The sequence below is a fragment of the Triticum aestivum genome, chromosome 2A, assembly GCF_018294505.1.
Source record: "Triticum aestivum cultivar Chinese Spring chromosome 2A, IWGSC CS RefSeq v2.1, whole genome shotgun sequence".
NCBI lineage: Eukaryota > Viridiplantae > Streptophyta > Magnoliopsida > Poales > Poaceae > Triticum > Triticum aestivum.
The window spans coordinates 598,491,089-598,510,075 of NC_057797.1; positions in this window are offsets into that span (position 1 = coordinate 598,491,089).

Consider the following 18,987-nt stretch of genomic DNA (forward strand, 5'->3'; position numbering starts at 1 on the left):
GGGCCTCCAAGTGCAGAGGTTTGTAGGACAGTAGCAAATTTCCCTCAAGTGGATGACCTAAGGTTTATCAATCCGTAGGAGGCGTAGGATGAAGATGGTCTCTCTCAAGCAACCCTGCAACCAAATAACAAAGAGTCTCTTGTGTCCCCAACACACCCAATACAATGGTAAATTGTATAGGTGCACTAGTTCGGCGAAGAGATGGTGATACAAGTGGTATATGGATGGTAGATAAAGGTATTTGTAATCTGAAATTAAAAAAACAGCAAGGTAACTAATGATAAAAGTGAGCGTAAACGGTATTGCAATGATGGTAAACAAGGCCTAGGGTTCATACTTTCGCTAGTGTAAGTTCCCTCAACAATAATAACATAATTAGATCACATAACTATCCCTCAACATGCAACAAAGAGTCACTCCAAAGACACTAATAGCAGAGAACAAACGAAGAGATTATGGTAGGGTACGAAACCACCTCAAAGTTATTCTTTCCAATCAATCCGTTGGGCTATTCCTATAAGTGTCACAAACAGTCCTAGAGTTCGTACTAGAATAACACCTTAAGACACAAATCAACCAAAAACCTAATGTCACCTAGATACTCCAATGTCACCTCAAGTATCCGTGGGTATGATTATAAGATATGCATCACACAATCTCAGATTCATCTATTCAACCAACATAGAACCTCAAAGAGTGCCCCAAAGTTTCTACCAGAGAATCACGACGAAAACGTGTGCCAACCCCTATGCATAGGTTCATGGGCGGATCCCGCAAGTTGGTCACCAAGACATACATCAAGTGGCACGTGGTATCCCATTGTCACCACAGATATACACGGCAAGACATACATCAAGTGTTCTCAAATCTTTAAAGACTCAATCCGATAAGATAACTTCAAAGGGGAAACTCGATTCATTACAAGAGAGAAGAGGGGGAGGAGAAACATAAGATCCAACTATAATAGCAAAGCTTGCGATACATCAAGATCGTATCATCTCAAGAACATGAGAGAGAGAGAGAGATCAAACACATAGCTACTGGTACATACCCTCAGCCCCGAGGGAGAACTACTCCCTCCTCATCATGGAGAGCACCGGGATGATGAAGATGGCCACCGGAGAGGGATTTCCCCCTCCGGCAGGGTGCCGGAACGGGTCTAGATTGGGTTTTGGTGGCTACGGAGGCTTCTGGCAGCGGAACTCCCGATCTATTGTGCGTTCTGGAAGTTTTAGGTCACGTAGGTATATATGGGTGCAAGAGGTACGTCAGGGGAGCCACGAGGGTCCCACGAGATAGGGGGCGCGCCCTAGGGGGGGGGCGCGCCCCCACCCTCGTGAGCACCTCGTTCCTTCCTTGACATGGGGTCCAAGTCCATAAGGTGTGTTTCCCTCCAAAAATAACTTCTCCAGTTGATTTCGTTCTGTTTCGACTCCGTCTGATATTCATTTTCTTCAAAACACTGAAATAGGCATAAAACAACAAATCTGGGCTGGGCCTCCGGTTAATAGGTTAGTCACAAAAATAATATAAAAGTGGAAAATAAAGCCAAATATTGCCTAAAACAGTAGATAATATAGCATGGAGCAATCAAAATTATAGATACGTTGGAGACGTATCAAGCATCCCCAAGATTAATTCCTGCTCGTCCTCCAGTAGGTAAATGATAAAAGGATAATTTTTTATGCGGAGTGCTACTTGGCATAATCTCAATGCAAATCTTCTTAATTGTGGCATGAATATTCAGATCCGAAAGATTCAAGACAAAAGTTCATATTGACATAAAAATAATAATACTTCAAGCATACTAACTAAGAAATCATGTCTTCTGAAAATAACATGGCCAAAGAAAGTTATCCTTGCAAAATCATATACTCTGGCTATGCTCTATCATCACCACACCAAATATTTAAATCATGCACAACCCCGATGACAAGCCAAGCAATTGTTTCATACTTTTGATGTTCTCAAACTTTTTCAATCTTCACGCAATACATGAGCGTGAGCCATGGACATAGCACTATAGGTGGAATAGAATGGTGGTTGTGGAGAAGACAAAAAGGAGAAGATAGTCTCACATCAACTAGGCGTATCAACAGGCTATGGAGATGCCCATCAATAGATATCAATGTGAGTGAGTAGGGATTGCCATGCAACGGATGCACTAGAGCTATAAATTTATGAAAGCTCAAAAGAAACTAAGTGGGTGTGCATCCAACTTGCTTGCTCACGAAGACCTAGGGCAATTTGAGGAAGCCCATCATTGGAATATACAAGCCAAGTTCTATAATGTAGAATTCCCACTAGTATATGAAAGTGACAACATATGAGACTCTCTATATGAAAAACATGGTGCTACTTTGAAGCACAAGTGTGGAAAAAGGATAGTAGTATTGCCCCTTTTTTGTTTATTTATTTTTTGGGCCTTTTTTTTCTTTGGCCTTTCTATTTTTTTTATTTGGCCTTTCTCTCTTTTTTGGCCTTTCTCTTTTTTTTGGGACAATGCTCTATTGAATGATGATCATCACACTTCTGTTTATTTACAACTCAAGAATTACAACTCGATACTTAGAACAAGATATGACTCTATATGAATGCCTCCGGTGGTGTACCGGGATGTGCAATGATCTAGCATAGCAATGACATCAAAAAACAGACAAGCCATGAAAACATCATGCTAGCTATCTTACGATCATGCAAAGCAATATGACAATAAATGCTCAAGTCATGTATATGATGATGATGAAAGTTGCATGGCAATATATCTCGGAATGGCTATGGAAATTCCATGATAGGTAGGTATGGTGGCTGTTTTGAGGAAGGTATATGGTGGGTTTATGGTACCGACGAAAGTTGCGCGGTACTAGAGAGGCTAGCAATGATGGAAGGGTGAGAGTGCGTATAATCCATGGACTCAACATTAGTCATAAAGAACTCACATACTTATTGCAAAAATCTATTAGTCATCGAAACAAAGTACTACGTGCATGCTCCTAGGGGGATAGATTGGTAGGAAAAGACCATCGCTCGTCCCCGACCGCCACTCATAAGGAAGGCAATCAATAAACACCTCATGGTCCGACTTTGTTACATAACGGTTCACCATACGTGCATGCTACGGGACTTGCAAACCTCAACACAAGTATTTCTCAATTTCACAGTTACTCAACTAGCATGACTCTAATATCACCACCTTTACATCGCAAAACTATTGCAAGGAATCAAACATATCATATTCAGCGATCTACAAGTTTATGTAGGATTTTATGACTAACCATGTGAATGACCAGTTCCTGTCATCTCTCTAAATAGATATAAGTGAAGCACATGAAGCATTCTATAAAGCCATACTCAAAAGATATAAGTGAAGTGGAATGAGCATTCTATAAGTCAACCGAGGACTATCTCATACCAGCATGGTGCATAAAAGAAACATGAAAACTAAAGCAAAGACGCTCCAAGATTGCACATGTCGCATGAACGAAACGAATCCGAAAACATACCGATACTTGTTGAAGAAAGAGGGGATGCCTCCCCAGCATCCCCAAGCTTAGATGCTTGAGTCTCCTTGAATATTTACTTGGTGTGCCTCGGGAATCCCCAAGCTTGAGCTCTTGCCCCTCTTCCTTCTTCTCACATCGAGACCTTCTCAATCATCGAACACTTCATCCACACAAAACTTCAACAAAAAACTCGGTAAGATCCGTTAGTATAATAAAGCAAATCACTACTCTAAGTACTGTTGCAAACCAATTAATATTTTGTTTTTGCATTGTGTCTACTGTAATATAACTTTTTCATGGCTTAATCCACTGATATTAATTGATAGTTTCATCAAAACAAGCAAACTATGCATCAAAAACAGAATCTGTCGAAAATAGAACAGTCTGTAGCAATCTGAACATTCACCATACTTCTGATACTTGAAAAATTCTACCAAAATTAGGACAAATAAACAATTTGTATAGGAAGACAGTGCAGAAAGAATCAGAACCATTTGACGTTCCAGCTAAAAATGTAAAATCGCGCACTACAGCCAAAGTTTCTGTCCTGCACCGTACAAACCATCAAGAAAATGTAAACATCCTAAAGGCAAACATTGGCACATTATTTTTATAATACAATGGAATTGTACAAGGGGATAATTATTTTTTTGAAAAGTTTCTCTAATCAAGATTCACGAAGTTTCCGTGAGCATGAACAAAGTTCAAGGAGCTCTCCCACTTCAACAATGCTTGTCTTTCTCACTTTCGCTTTCCTTTTTGAAAAAGTTTTGGGTTCCCCTCTTTATTTTTGTTGTTTTTAAACTATATGAAAGCACTCAACAGAAATAAATGACTCTCTAAAACTTTCGGGTTGTCTCCCTGGCAGCGCTTTCTTTAAAGCCATTAAGCTAGGCATATAGTGCTCAAGTAGTGAATCCACCCGGATCCCAAGGTATATCAAAGCCAATTTTAATTAACAATGATTTGTAATTTAGTAGTGAGCACAAAGCAACATATATCAAGCAATGACGAAGTCTAACTCTCTTCCTATGCATCAGCATGTCATAAAAGAACAATTCATGCACACAAAGTAAAGGCCAATGCATAGTATAAACAGTTTCTTGCAATTTTATCATATTGGAAACATAAAGAGGTGGAGATATAGTTCCTCTCTCATAATAATTGCAAGTAGGAGCAGCAAGCACATGCATATTATATACATCAAAATCATCATGTGCAACGGTAAAAGGCAACCCATCAATGTAATCCTTAATAAGTGCAAACTTCTCCGATATAGTGTAATCGGGAGAATTCAAAAAGATAATAGGACTATCATGCGTGGGTGCAATAGCAACAATTTCATGTTTAACATAAGGAACTATAGCAAGTTCATCTCCATAAGCATCATTCATATTAGCATCATGGCCACAAGCATAGCAAGCATCATCAAAAAGGGATATTTCAAAAGAATCATAGGGATCATAACAGTCATCATAGCAATCATTCTTCGGTAAGCATGAAGGGGAATTAAAGAATGTATGAGTTGAAGAGTTACTCTCATTAGAAGGTGGGCACGGGTGATCAATCCACTCTTCCTCCTTTTGTTCTTCGCTCTCCTCATCATCTTTTTCATCCAATGAGCTCACAGTTTCATCAATTCCTTCTTCCATAAACTCCTGCAAAATATTAGTCTCTTCTTGGACAGCGGAGTATTCCTCAATTTATGGTTTAACATAAGCATTAGAAGCATAATTATCAATGCAATATTTAAGTATGGCAAATTTTTCAGATTGGTAAAGAGTAGCATCATACTTTTCAATCAAAGAAGCAATTTCATAAGCACCCTTAAAAGCAACAAATTCTTCAATTTGTTGAACATCATAGTAATTGTAAACACCCTTAGCATATGAAGATACGATTCCATTATCACTAAACTCACATTGATAGGGAAGGTGTTTCTTAGGGTTTTTAGAACAACAAGTAAAATCATATATTTCACATAAATTCCAAGCATAGCATTGCAAACGTTGAATTTGACCCCATAATAGTTTCCCTTTTTAGATATACGGTGTCGCACATAACAAGTATGCTCATCTAAGGATTTGCCCTCAACTAAGCTAGTTGGGGTTTCAGCACGAGCACATAGGGATTGAAGATGATCCAAGTAATAAGCTTCAGAAGTGTGATAGATTTTGAGTGGTTCTTCAACCATTGGTTTAGTAGGTACAACTATTTTTTTTGGTATTTTGCGTTTCCTACCCATAACTAAAGATAGAAAACAAGTAAGAACAACAAATAAAAATTACTTAGTGATAAAGCAAACAAGCACACATGAGAATATTCACCCCACGCTATTGCTCCCCGGCAACGGCGCCAGAAAAGAGCTTGATGTCTACTACACAAACTTCTTCTTGTAGACGTTGTTGGGCCTCCAAGTGCAGGGGTTTGTAGGACAGTAGCAAATTTCCCTCAAGTGGATGACCTAAGGTTTATCAATCCGTAGGAGGCATAGGATGAAGATGGTCTCTCTCAAGCAACCCTGCAACCAAATAACAAAGAGTCTCTTGTGTCCCCAACACACCCAATACAATGGTAAATTGTATAGGTGCACTAGTTCGGCGAAGAGATGGTGATACAAGTGGTATATGGATGGTAGATAAAGGTATTTGTAATCTGAAATTATAAAAACAGCAAGGTAACTAATGATAAAAGTGAGCGTAAACGGTATTGCAATGATGGTAAACATAGCCTAGGGTTCATACTTTTGCTAGTGTAAGTTCCCTCAACAATACTAACATAATTGGATCACATAACTATCCCTCAACATGCAATAAAGAGTCACTCCAAAGTCACTAATAGCGGAGAACAAACGAAGAGATTATGGTAGGGTACGAAACCACCTCAAAGTTATTCTTTCCAATCAATCCGTTGGGCTATTCCTCTAAGTGTCACAAACAGCCCTAGAGTTCGTACTAGAATAACACCTTAAGACACAAATCAACCAAAACCCTAATGTCACCTAGATACTCCAATGTCACCTCAAGTATCCGTGGGTATGATTATACAATATGCATCACACAATCTCAGATTCATCTATTCAACCAACACACAGAACCTCAAAGAGTGCCCCAAAGTTTCTACCGGAGAATCACGACGAAAACGTGTGCCAACCCGTATGCATAGGTTCATGGGCGGAACCCGCAAGTTGGTCACCAAAACATACATCAAGTGGCACGTGGTATCCCATTGTCACCACAGATATCCACGGCAAGACATACATCAAGTGTTCTCAAATCTTTAAAGACTCAATCTGATAAGATAACTTCAAAGGGGAAACTCGATTCATTACAAGAGAGAAGAGGGGGAGGATAAACATAAGATCCAACTATAATAGCAAAGCTCGCGATACATCAAGATCATATCATCTCAAGAACACGAGAGAGAGAGAGAGATCAAACACATAGCTACTAGTACATACCGCCAGCCCCGAGGGAGAACTACTCCCTCCTCATCATGGAGAGCACCGGGATGATGAAGATGGCCACCGGAGAGGGATTTCCCCCTCCGGCAGGGTGCCGAAACGGGTCTAGATTGCTTTTTGGTGGCTACGGAGGCTTTTGGCGGTGGAACTCCCGATCTATTGTGCGTTCTGGAAGTTTTAGGTCACGTAGGTATATATGGGTGCAGAAGGTACGTCAGGGGAGCCACCAGGGTCCCATGAGACAGGGGGTGCGCCCTAGGGGGGCACGCCCCCCACCCTCGTGAGCACCTTGTTCCTTCCTTGACGTGGGGTCCAAGTCCATCAGGTGTGTTTCCTTCCAAAAATAACTTCTCCAGTTGATTTCGTTCTGTTTCGACTCCGTCTGATATTCCTTTTCTTGAAAACACTGAAATAGGCATAAAACAACAAATCTGGGCTGGGCCTCTGGTTAATAGGTTAGTCCCAAAAATAATATAAAAGTGGAAAATAAAGCCCAATATTGCCTAAAACAGTAGATAATATAGCATGGAGCAATCAAAAATTATAGATACGTAGGAGACGTATCAAAGCACAAGTGTGGAAAAGGATAGTAACATTGTCCCTTCTCTCTTTTTCTCTTATTTTTTTGGTGGGCTTCTTTGGCCTCTTTTTTTATTTGTGCTTCTTTGACCTCTTTTATTTTATTTATCCGGAGTCTCATCCCGACTTATGGGGGAATCATAGTCTCCATCATCCTTTCCTCACATGGGACAATGCTCTAATAATGAAGATCATCACACTTTTATTTACTTCCAACTCAAGAATTACAACTCGATACTTAGAACAAAATATGACTCTATGTGAATGCCTCCGGCGGTGTACCGGGATATGCAATGAATCAAGAGTGACATGTATGAAAAATGAATGGTGGCCTTGCCACAAATACGATGCCAACTACATGATCATGCAAGGCAATATGACAATGATGGAGCGTGTCATAATAAAAAAACGGTGGAAAGTTGCATGGCAATATATCTCGGAATGGCTATGGAAATGCCATAATAGATAGGTATGGTGGCTATTTTGAGGAAGATATAAGGAGGCTTATGTGTGATAGAGCGTATCACATCACGGGGTTTGGATGCACCGGCGAAGTTTGCACCAACTCTCGAGGTGAGAAAGGGCAATGCATGGTAGCGAAGAGGCTAGCAATGATGGAAGGGTGAGAGTGCGTATAATCCATGGACTCAACATTAGTCATAAAGAACTCACATACTTATTGCAAAAATCTACAAGCCATCAAACCCAAAGCCCTATGCGCATGCTCCTACGGGGATATATTGGTAGGAAAAGACCACTACTCGTCCCCGACCGCCACTCATAAGGAAAGCAATCAAAGAACACCGCATGCTTCAAATTTGTCACACAATGGTTACCATACGTGCATGCTACGGGACTTGCAAACCTAAACACGAGTATTTCTCAATTTTACAATTACTCAACTAGCACGACTCTAATATTAGCATCTTTATATCTCAAAACAATTATCAAGAATCCAACTTCTCGTAGTATTTAATGCACTCTATATGAAAGTTTTTATTATACCCATCTTGGATGCCTATCATATTAGGACTAATTTTATAGCCAAAGCAAATTACCATGCTGTTTTAACAGAATCTCAAAATAATATAAGTGAAGCATGAGAGATCAATAATAAAACCACCACCGTGCTCTAAAAGATATAAGTGAAGCACTAGAGCAAAATTATCTAGCTCAAAAGATATAAGTGAAGCACACAGAGTATTCTAATAAATTCTAATTCATGTGTGTCTCTCCCAAAAGGTGTGTACATCAAGGATGATTGTGGTAAACTAAAAAGCAAAGACTCAAATCATACAAGATGCTCCAAGCAAAACACATATCATGTGGTGAATAAAAATATAGCCTCAAGTAAAGTTACCGATAGACAAAGACGAAAGAGGGGATGCCTTCCGGGGCATGCCCAAGCTTAGGCTTTTGGTTGTCCTTGAATTTTACCTTGGGGTGCCTTGGGCATCCCCAATCGTAGGCTCTTGCCACTCCTTGTTCCAAAATCCATCAAATCTTTACCCAAAAACTTGAAAACTTCACAACACAAAACTCAACAGAAGATCCCATGAGCTCTGTTAGTATAAGAAAACAAATCACCACTTTAAGGTACTGTAATGAACTCATTATTTATTTATATTGGTGTTAAACATACTGTATTCCAACTTCTCTATGGTTCATACCCCCCCGATACTAGCCATAGATTCATCAAAATAAGCAAACAACACACGAAAAACAGAATCTGTCAAAACAGAACAGTGTGTAGAAATCTAGAGCTTTCGAATACTTTTGTAACTCCAAAAATTCGAAAAAATTAGGATGACCTAAATAATTTGTATATTGATCTACTGTAGTTGGAATTGGTATTTTATCGCTCTCTGGTAAAAAATGAAAATTATTCTCATGAGAGCATACTTTCTGTTTTTTTCAGTAAGATCAAACAACAATCGCCCAAGAAGATCCTAAAGGCTTTACTTGGCACAAACACTAATTAAAACATAAAAAACAAAATCATAGCAGAGGCTAGATAAATTATTTATTACTAAACAGGAACAAAAAGCAAGGAACAAAAATAAAATTGGGTTGCCTCCCAAGAAGCGCTATCGTTTAACGCCCCTAGCTAGGCATCATACAAGAATAGATCTAGGTATTATCATCTTTGGTGTTCAATTCTTCAATTGAACACTTATAACCCTTAGGAGATTCTTTATTTTTGTTGATTATCAAACTCTTAGTCAAGAAATTGAGAAATTAATTTGTAGCAAAAGGTTCCTTAATAATAGCGAAAAAGTTGGGGTGAACACTTATTGATTTGAGATCTTCATTCTCCTTACTAGAAGATTCACCCTTATTTTTAGGAACATACATAAACTTGGAAACTTTGGTAGGAGGAAGGTTTGAGGTGTTTCTAATGGCAGAAAAGGCAGACCGTAAGTTGGTAATAATATCCTCAAGTTTATCAATTCTAGTGGAATCTTGATCTATCTTTTCATTAAGTATAGGTTCCTTTTCTCTAAAAAAATCAGAGTAACTCCTACCTTAGATCCATATTGGGTAATTTGGTTGTTGATCTTTTTATCCAAATTCTCGATCAACTCTATAGTGGTAATTTTATTTTCAATAATTTCAAGCCTTTGCATCACATGTTCCAAAGTTAAAATAGTTCCATTAACCAAAAGAGGTGGTGGGCCTAGCAAATCTATCATAGCATTATAAGAATCAAAAGTATGGCTACCCAAAAAATTCCCTCCGGTAATTGTACCAAGAATATATCTATTCCAAGGAGTGATGCCCACGTAAAAATTGCGAAGGGGAACAGAAGTAGATTGCTTCTTAGTAGATCTATTATGAGCATTGCAAATTCTATACCACTCATCTGTTAGATTTTCTCCCTCCCTTTGTTTGAAATTAAGAACTTCATTATCGGGAGTACTAACAATGATAGAAGGGCTAGCCATGGGGGCGCAACAAACGATCTAACACACGGACACACAAGAGGCAAGAGAAAAGAGACGAACGAAAAAGGGGTGAATAAAACGGCAAAGGTGAAGTGGGGGAGAGGAAAACGAGAGGCAAATGGCAAATAATGTAATGCGAGGGATAAGAGTTTGTGATGGGTACTTGGTATGTCTTGACTTGAGCGTAGATCTCCCCGACAATGGAGCCAGAAAGCCTTCTTGCTACCTCTTAAGCATGCGTTGGTTTTCCCTTGAAGAGGAAAGGGTGATGCAACAAAGTAGCGTAAGTATTTCCCTCAGTTTTTTAGAACCAGGGTATCAATCTAGTTGGATACTACACGCAAATCGCCTAGTACCTAAACAAACAATCAAAAACCTTGCAACCAACGCGATAAAGGGGTTGTCAATCCCTTCACGGCCACTTGCAAAAGTGAGATCTGATAGAGATAATAAGATAAATATTTTTGGTATTTTTGTTGTATAGATTGGAAAGTAAAGATTGCAAAATAAACGGTGACAGGAATTGGCAAGTTCACGGGAAACTAATATGATGTAAAATAGACCCGGGGGCCATAGGTTTCACTAGTGGCTTCTCTCGTGATAGCATATATTACGGTGGGTGAACAAATTACTGTCGAGCAATTGATAGAAAAGCGCATAGTTATGAGAATATCTAGGCATGATCATGAACATAGGCATCACGTCCGTGTCAAGTAGACCAAAACAATTCTGCATCTACTACTATTACTCCACACATCGACCGCTATCCAGCATGCATCTAGAGTATTAAGTTCATAAGAACAAAGTAATGCTTTAGGCAAGATGACATAATGTAGAGGGATAAACTCAAGCAATATGATGTAAACCCCATCTTTTTATCCTTGATGCCAACAATACAATACATGCCTTGCTGCCCCTACTGTCACTGGGAAAGGACACTGCAAGATTGAACCCAAAGCTAAGCACTTCTCCCATTGCAAGAAAGATCAATCTAGTAGGCCAAACTAAACCGATAATTCGAAGAGACTTGCAAAGATATCAAGTCATGCATATAAGAATTCAGAGAAGAACCAAATATTGTTCATAGATAATCTTGATCATAAACCCACAATTCATCGGATCTCGGCAAACACACCGCAAAAAGTATTACATCAAATAGATCTCCAAGAACATCGAGGAGAACATTGTATTGAGAACCAAAAAGAGAGAAGAAGCCATCTAGCTAATAACTATGGACCCAAAGGCCTGTGGTAAACTACTCACACATCATCGGAGAGGCTACGGTGTTGATGTAGAAGCCCTCCGTGATCGAATCCCCCTCCGGCAGATCGCCAGAAAAGGCCCCAAGATGGGATCTCATGGGTACAGAAGGTTGTGGCGGTGGAAAAGTGGTTTCGTGGCTCCCCTGAATGTTTTCAGGGTACATGGGTATATATAGGCGAAAGAAGTACGTCGGTGGAGCTCCATGGGGCCCACGAGGGTGGGGGGCGCGCCTACCCCCTGGGCGCCCCCTGCCTCGTGGAAGCTGCGCGGACTTGCATACTTGTACTCCAAGTATTCTGGGTTGCGTTTGTTCCAAGAAAGATCCTCGCGAAGGTTTCATTCCGTTTGATATTCCTTTTCTGTAACACTGAAATAGGCAAAAACCAGCAATTTGCACTGGGCCTTCGGTTAATAGGTTAGTACCAAAAATAATATAAAATTGCATATTAAAGCCCATTAAACATCCAAAACAGATAATATAATAGCATGGAACAATCAAAAATTATAGATACGTTGGAGACGTTTCACTTTCCCACATGCTTATGGGCGTCATCCGCGCTAAGGTTGCAAATTGTGACATGGTAGATCGTTAGGTTCTGTTCATTTATTTGCACTAGCATCAATCTTTGATTTCCTAGTGGATGTAATTTCCTGTAATATATGCTGGATGTGCAATGTTTTTCCCTGTATGTCGTACCTATGCTTGATCGGTTTTGGTCCTGTGCGTAATTGCTCGTCGTAATGGGATCAAATTATCTAATTGGGCCTAAAGACATGTACGAACTTTAGTGGGCCCATTAAGTTAATGGGTCGTTACCAGGCCGAAAGTTAATGGTCGGCCCTCTTACCTCCCGGGTCATTAACAGGCCAACATCAAAGTGGGCAACAGGTGGGCCCATTTAATTTCACGGGCCGTTAACATACAGTTACTAAGGTGGGTTGCAAGCCGAAAGAGACAGCGGGCTCGTACTGTACCATGAAGAGTATCGACCGCTAAGAGGCCTAAAGTCAGGTCGTACTGTAAATGGCCCAACTTTATTGTGGGCCTTTAGTAGGCCGAAAGAGAAACTGGGCTAGTATTGGACCATGAAGAGCATTGGCCGTTAAAAGGCCAAAACTCAGGTCCGACTACAAATGGCCCAACTCATTTATGGGCCGTCAATAGGCTGAAAGACACACCGGGCCGGGAATTGGCCCAACACTTAAATGGGTCGCTAAAATGCCAAAACTAAGGTCTGACTAGAAATGGCCCAACTCTTTATGGGTCGTCAACAGGTTGAAAGACACACCGGGCCAGAAATTGGCCCAACACTTAAATGGGTCGCTAAAAGGCCGATAGATGTACATCCTGAAAATTGGCCCATCCCTTGAATGGGCCGTTAACAGGCCAAAATCACATCGGACCGATATTGAGCCCAATAATATAGCGGGCTATTAATGGGCTCGAACTGATGATGGGCTGCAATGGTGTCAAATCTTTAACGGGTCGTTGACGGGCCGAATTGGCACATCTCGTATGGGCCGTGGGCTTAAATGGACCTGACACAAGTAGGCCTTATATGGGCTGGCCTGCTAATCTTGACTGGGTCGGCCTTTTTCACCGGAATGGGCCACTATTGGGCCGTGCCACATGTCGACCTATCATAGGCGCCTCCTATCCAATGAGTGGATGACATCTGTCCCAACGGTGAGCCACCACGTGTTTCCTCCGGCCAATGAGAATTTTACACGTGGAAAATCCTCATTGGTCCGGGCTGTTAACGGGTTATCGGATCCAAAACCGGACCCGGTAGCTTAACGGCGACCCGTTACAGTGGATTCCACATGTCGGTCACCCTTGACGAAAGCACTTTCATGACGCGCCATTTATCGTCATGGAAGTGGAAACTTCTGTGATGATAATTTTGGTAATGTCATGGAACACTTCTACGACAGCACAGGTATGACTATCTTGATTCTGTCATAAAATCGTCATGGATGTACATGCATGACAGAAAACGTGACCTACTGTGACAAACACGTATCATCATGGAAGTGTCTTTTTTTAGTGTATTTAACGTGAATGCATCCGCCTCTAAAGCATAACCCCAAAACGATAGTGGTAAATCGGTAAGAGACATCATAGATCGCACCATATCTAATAAAGTACGGTTATGACGTTCGGACGCACCATTACGCTATGGTGTTCCAGGTGGCGTGAGTTGCGAAACTATTCCACATTGTTTCAAATGAAGACCAAACTCGTAACTCAAATATTCGCCTCCACGATCAGATCGTAGAAACTTTATTTTGTTGTTACGATGACTTTTCACTCCACTCTGAAATTCTTTGAACTTTTCATATGTTTCAGACTTATGTTTCATTAAGTAGATATACCCATATCTTCTCAAATCATCTATGAAGGTCAGAAAATAACGATACCCGCCGCGAGCCTCAACACTCATCGGACCGCATACATCAGTATGTATTATTTCCAATAAGTTAGTGGCTCATTCCATTGTTCCAGAGAATGGAGTTTTAGTCATCTTGCCCATGAGGCATGGTTTGCAATCATCAAGTGATTTATAATCAAGTGATTCCAAAAGCCCATCAGCATGGAGTTTCTTCATGCGCTTTACACCAATATGACCTAAACGGCAGTGCCACAAATAAGTTGCACTATCAATATTAACTTTGCATCTTTTGGCTTCAATATTATGAATATGTGTATCACTACGATCGAAATTCAACAAAAATAGACCACTCATCAAGGGTGCATGACCATAAAAGATATTACTCATATAAATAGAACAACCATTATTCTCTGATTTAAATGAATAACGATCTTGCATCAAACAAGATCCAGATATAATGTTCATGCTCAACGCTGGCACCAAATAACAATTATTCAGTTCTAAAACTAATCCCGAAGGTAGATGTAGAGGTAGCGTGCCGACGGCGATCACATCTACCTTGGAACCATTTCCGGCGTGCGTCGTCACCTCGTCCTTAGCCAATCTTCGTTTAATCCGTAGCCCCTATTTCAAGTTCAAATATGAGCAACAGAACCAGTATCTAATACCCAGGCGCTACTATGAGCATTAGTAAGGTACACATCAATAACATGTATATCAAATATACCTTTCACTTTGCCATCCTTCTTATCCGCCAAATACTTGGGGTAGTTCCGCTTCCAGTGACCAGTCCCTTTGCAGTAGAAGCACTCAGTTTCAGGCTTAGGTCCAGACTTGGGCTTCTTCCCAGGAATAGCAACTTGCTTGCTATTCTTCTTGAAGTTCCCCTTCTTCCCTTTGCCTTTTTTCTTGAAACTAGTGGTCTTGTTAACCATCAACACTTGATGCTCCTTCTTGATTTTGACCTCCATAGCCTTAAGCATTGCGAAGAGCTCAGGAATTATCTTTTCCATCCCTTGCATATTATAGTTCATCATGAAGCCTTTATAGCTTGGTGGCAGTGATTGAAGAACTCTGTCAATGACACTATCATCCGGAGGATTAACTCCCAGCTGAATCAAGTGGTTATGGTACCTAGACATTCTGAGTATGTGTTCACTGACAGAACTGTTCTCCATCTTGCAGCTATGGAACTTGTTGGAGACTTCATATCTCTCAACTCAAGCATTTGCTTGAAATATTAACTTCAACTCTTGGAACATCTCATATGCTCCATGACATTCAAAACGTCTTTGAAGTCCCGATTCGAAGCTGTAAAGCATGGCACACTGAACTATCGAGTAGTCATCAGATTTTGCTTGCTAGGCATTCATAACGTCCGAGTTGCTCCTACAGCAGGCCTTGCACCTAGCGGTGCTTCCAGGACGTAATTCTTCTGTGCAGTAATGAGGATAATCCTCAAGTTATGGACCCAGTCCGTGTAGTTGCTACCATCATCTTTCAACTTAGCTTTCTCTAGGAACGCATTAAAATTGAAGGGAATGGTAGCACGGGCCATTGATTTACAACAACATATATATGCAAAAAACTATCAGGACTAAGTTCATGATAAATTTAAGTTCAAATAATCATGTTACTTAAGAACTCCCACTTAGATAGACATCCCTCTAGTAATCTAAATGATCATGTGATCCATATCAACTAAACCATGTCTGATCATCACGTGAGATTGAGTAGTTTTCAATGGTGAAAATCTCTATGTTGATCATATCTACTATATGATTCACGTTCGACCTTTCGGTATATGCTAGGCTCGTCAACTTTAACCTCAGTATTCTGCACGTGCAAAACTGTCTTACACCCGTTGTATGTGAACGTAGAGCTTATCACACCCGATCATCACGTGGTGTCTCGGCATGACGAACTATAGCAACGGTGCATACTCAGGAAGAACACTTATACCTTGAAATTTAGTGAGGGATCACCTTATAATGCTACCACCGTACTAAGAAAAATAAGATGCATAAAAGATAAACATCACATGCAATCAAAATATGTGATATGATATGGCCATCATCATCTTGTGCCTTTGATCTCCATCTCCAAAGCACTGTCATGATCTCCATCGTCACTGGCTTGACACCTTGATCTCCATCATAGCATCATTGTCGTCTCGCCAACTATTGGTTTAACAACTATCGCTACCACATAGTGATAAAGTAAAGAAATTACATGGTGATTGCATTTCATACAATAAAGCGATAACCATAAGGCTCCTGCCAGTTGCCGCTAACTTTTACAAAACATGATCATCTCATACAATAACTTATATCACATCATGTCTTGACCATATCACATCACAACATGCCCTGCAAAAACAAGTTAGACATCCTCTACTTTGTTGTTGCAAGTTTTACATGGCTGATGCGGGTTTCTAGCAAGAATGGTTCTTACCTACGCATCAAAAACACAACGATTTTTCGTCAAGTGTGCTGTTTTAACCTTCAACAAGGACTGGCCATAGTCAAATTCGATTCAATTAAAGTTGGAGAAACAGACACCTGCCAGCCACCTTTATGCAAAACAAGTTGCATGTCTGTCGGTGGAACCGGTCTCATGAACGTGGTCATGTAAGGTTGGTCCGGGCCGCTTCATCCAACAATACCGCTGAATCAAAATAAGACGTTGGTGGTAAGTAGTATGACGATTATCGCCCACAACTCTTTGTGTTCTACTCGTGCATATCATCTATGCATAGACCTGGCTTGGATGCCACTGCTGGAGTACGTAGCATAAAATTTCAAAAATTTCCTACGATCACGCAAGATCTATCTACGAGATGCAGAGCAACGAGAGGGGGAGAGTATGTCCACGTACCCTCGTAGACCGAAAGCAGAAGCGTTAGTATAACGCGGTTGATGTAGTCGAACATCTTAGCGATCCAACCAATCTAGTACCGAACGTACGACACCTCCGAGTTCAGCACACGTTTAGCTTGATGACGTCCCTTGAACTCTTGATCCAGCAGAGGGTCGAGGGAGAGTTTCGTCAGCACTACGGTGTAGTGACGGTGATGATGATGTGATCCGCACAGGGCTTCGCCTAAAAACTACGACGCTATGACCGGAGGAGTAAACTGTGGAGGGGCACCGCACACGAATAAGAGAATAACTGTTGTGCTTTGGGGTGCCCCCTGCCCCCATATATAAAGGAGGGGAGGAGGAGGCCGGCCACCAAGGGCGCGCCAAGGAGAGGGGCTCCACTCCTAGTAGGATTCGCCCCCCTTTTTTCCTTCTCATGGACGGGTAAGAGGGAAGGGATAGGGAAGAAGAAAAGGAAAGGGGGGCGTGCCCCCTCCCCTAGTACAATTCGGACTCCATATGGGAGGGGGCACGGACACCCCTTGTGGGCTGCCTCCCCTCTCCCCTATGGCCCATGTAGGCCCATTACTTTCACCGGGGGTTCCGGTAACCCCTCGGTACTCCGATAAATATCCGAAACGTCCTGAAACCTTTTCGGTGTCCAAATACTCTCGTCCAATATATCAATCTTTACCCGTCGACTATTTCGAGACTCCTCGTCATGTTCGTGATCTCATCTGGGACTTTGAACAATCTTCAGTCACCAAAACACATAACTCATAATACAAATCGTTATCGAACATTAAGCGTGCAGACCCTACGGGTTTGAGAACTATGTAGACATGACCCAGACACATCTCCGGTCAATAACCAATAGCAGAACCCGGATGCTCATATTGGTTCCTACATATTCTACAAAGATCTTTATTAGTAAAATCGTAATGACAACATACGTTACTCCCTTCGTCATCGCTATGTTACTTCCCCGAGATTCGATCGTCGGTATTATCATACCTAGTTCAGTCTCGTTACCGGCAAGTCTCTTTACTCGTTCTGTAATGCATCATCCGGCAACTAACTCATTAGTCACATTGCTTGCAAGGCTTATAGTGATGTGCATTACCGAGAGGTCCCAGAGATACCTCTTCGATACTCAGAGTGACAAATCCTAATCTTGATCTATGCCAACCCAACAAACACCTTCGGAGACACCTACAGAGCATCTTTATAACCACCTAGTTACGTTGTGACGTTTGATAGCACACAAGGTGTTCCTCCGGTATTCGGGAGTTGCATAATCTCATAGTTAGAGGAATATGTATAAGTCATGAAGAAAGCAATAGCAATAAAACTTAACGATCATTATGCTAAGCTAACAGATGGGTCTTGTCCATCACATCATTCTCCTAATGATGTGATCTCGTTCATCAAATGACAACACATGTCTATGGTTAGGAAACTTAACCATCTTTTATTAACGAGCTAGTCAAGTAGAGGCTTACTAGGGACACGGTGTTTTGTCTATGTATCCACACATGTATCAAGTTTCCGGTTAATACAATTCTAGCATGAATAATAAACGTTTATCATGATATAAGGAAATATAAATAACAACTTTATTATTGCCTCTATGGCATATTTCCTTCATTATGTCCTTGATGCACCGCTAGGTGACAGACCTATTGCAGGAGTAGATGCAGTCATTATGAACGTTTGGCAAGCTCGATATGATGACTACTTTATAGTTTAGTGCGCCATACTTTTTGGCTTAGAACCGGGACTTCAAAATCGTTTTGAATGCCATGAAGCATATGAGATGTTCCAAGAGATGAAATTGGTATTTCAGACTCATGCCCCTGTCGAGAGGTATGAGACCTCTGACAAGTACTTTGCCTACAAGATGGAGGAGAATAGCTCAGCTAGTGAGCATGAACTCAGAATGTCTAAGTACTACAATCGCTTGAATCAAGTGGGAGTTAA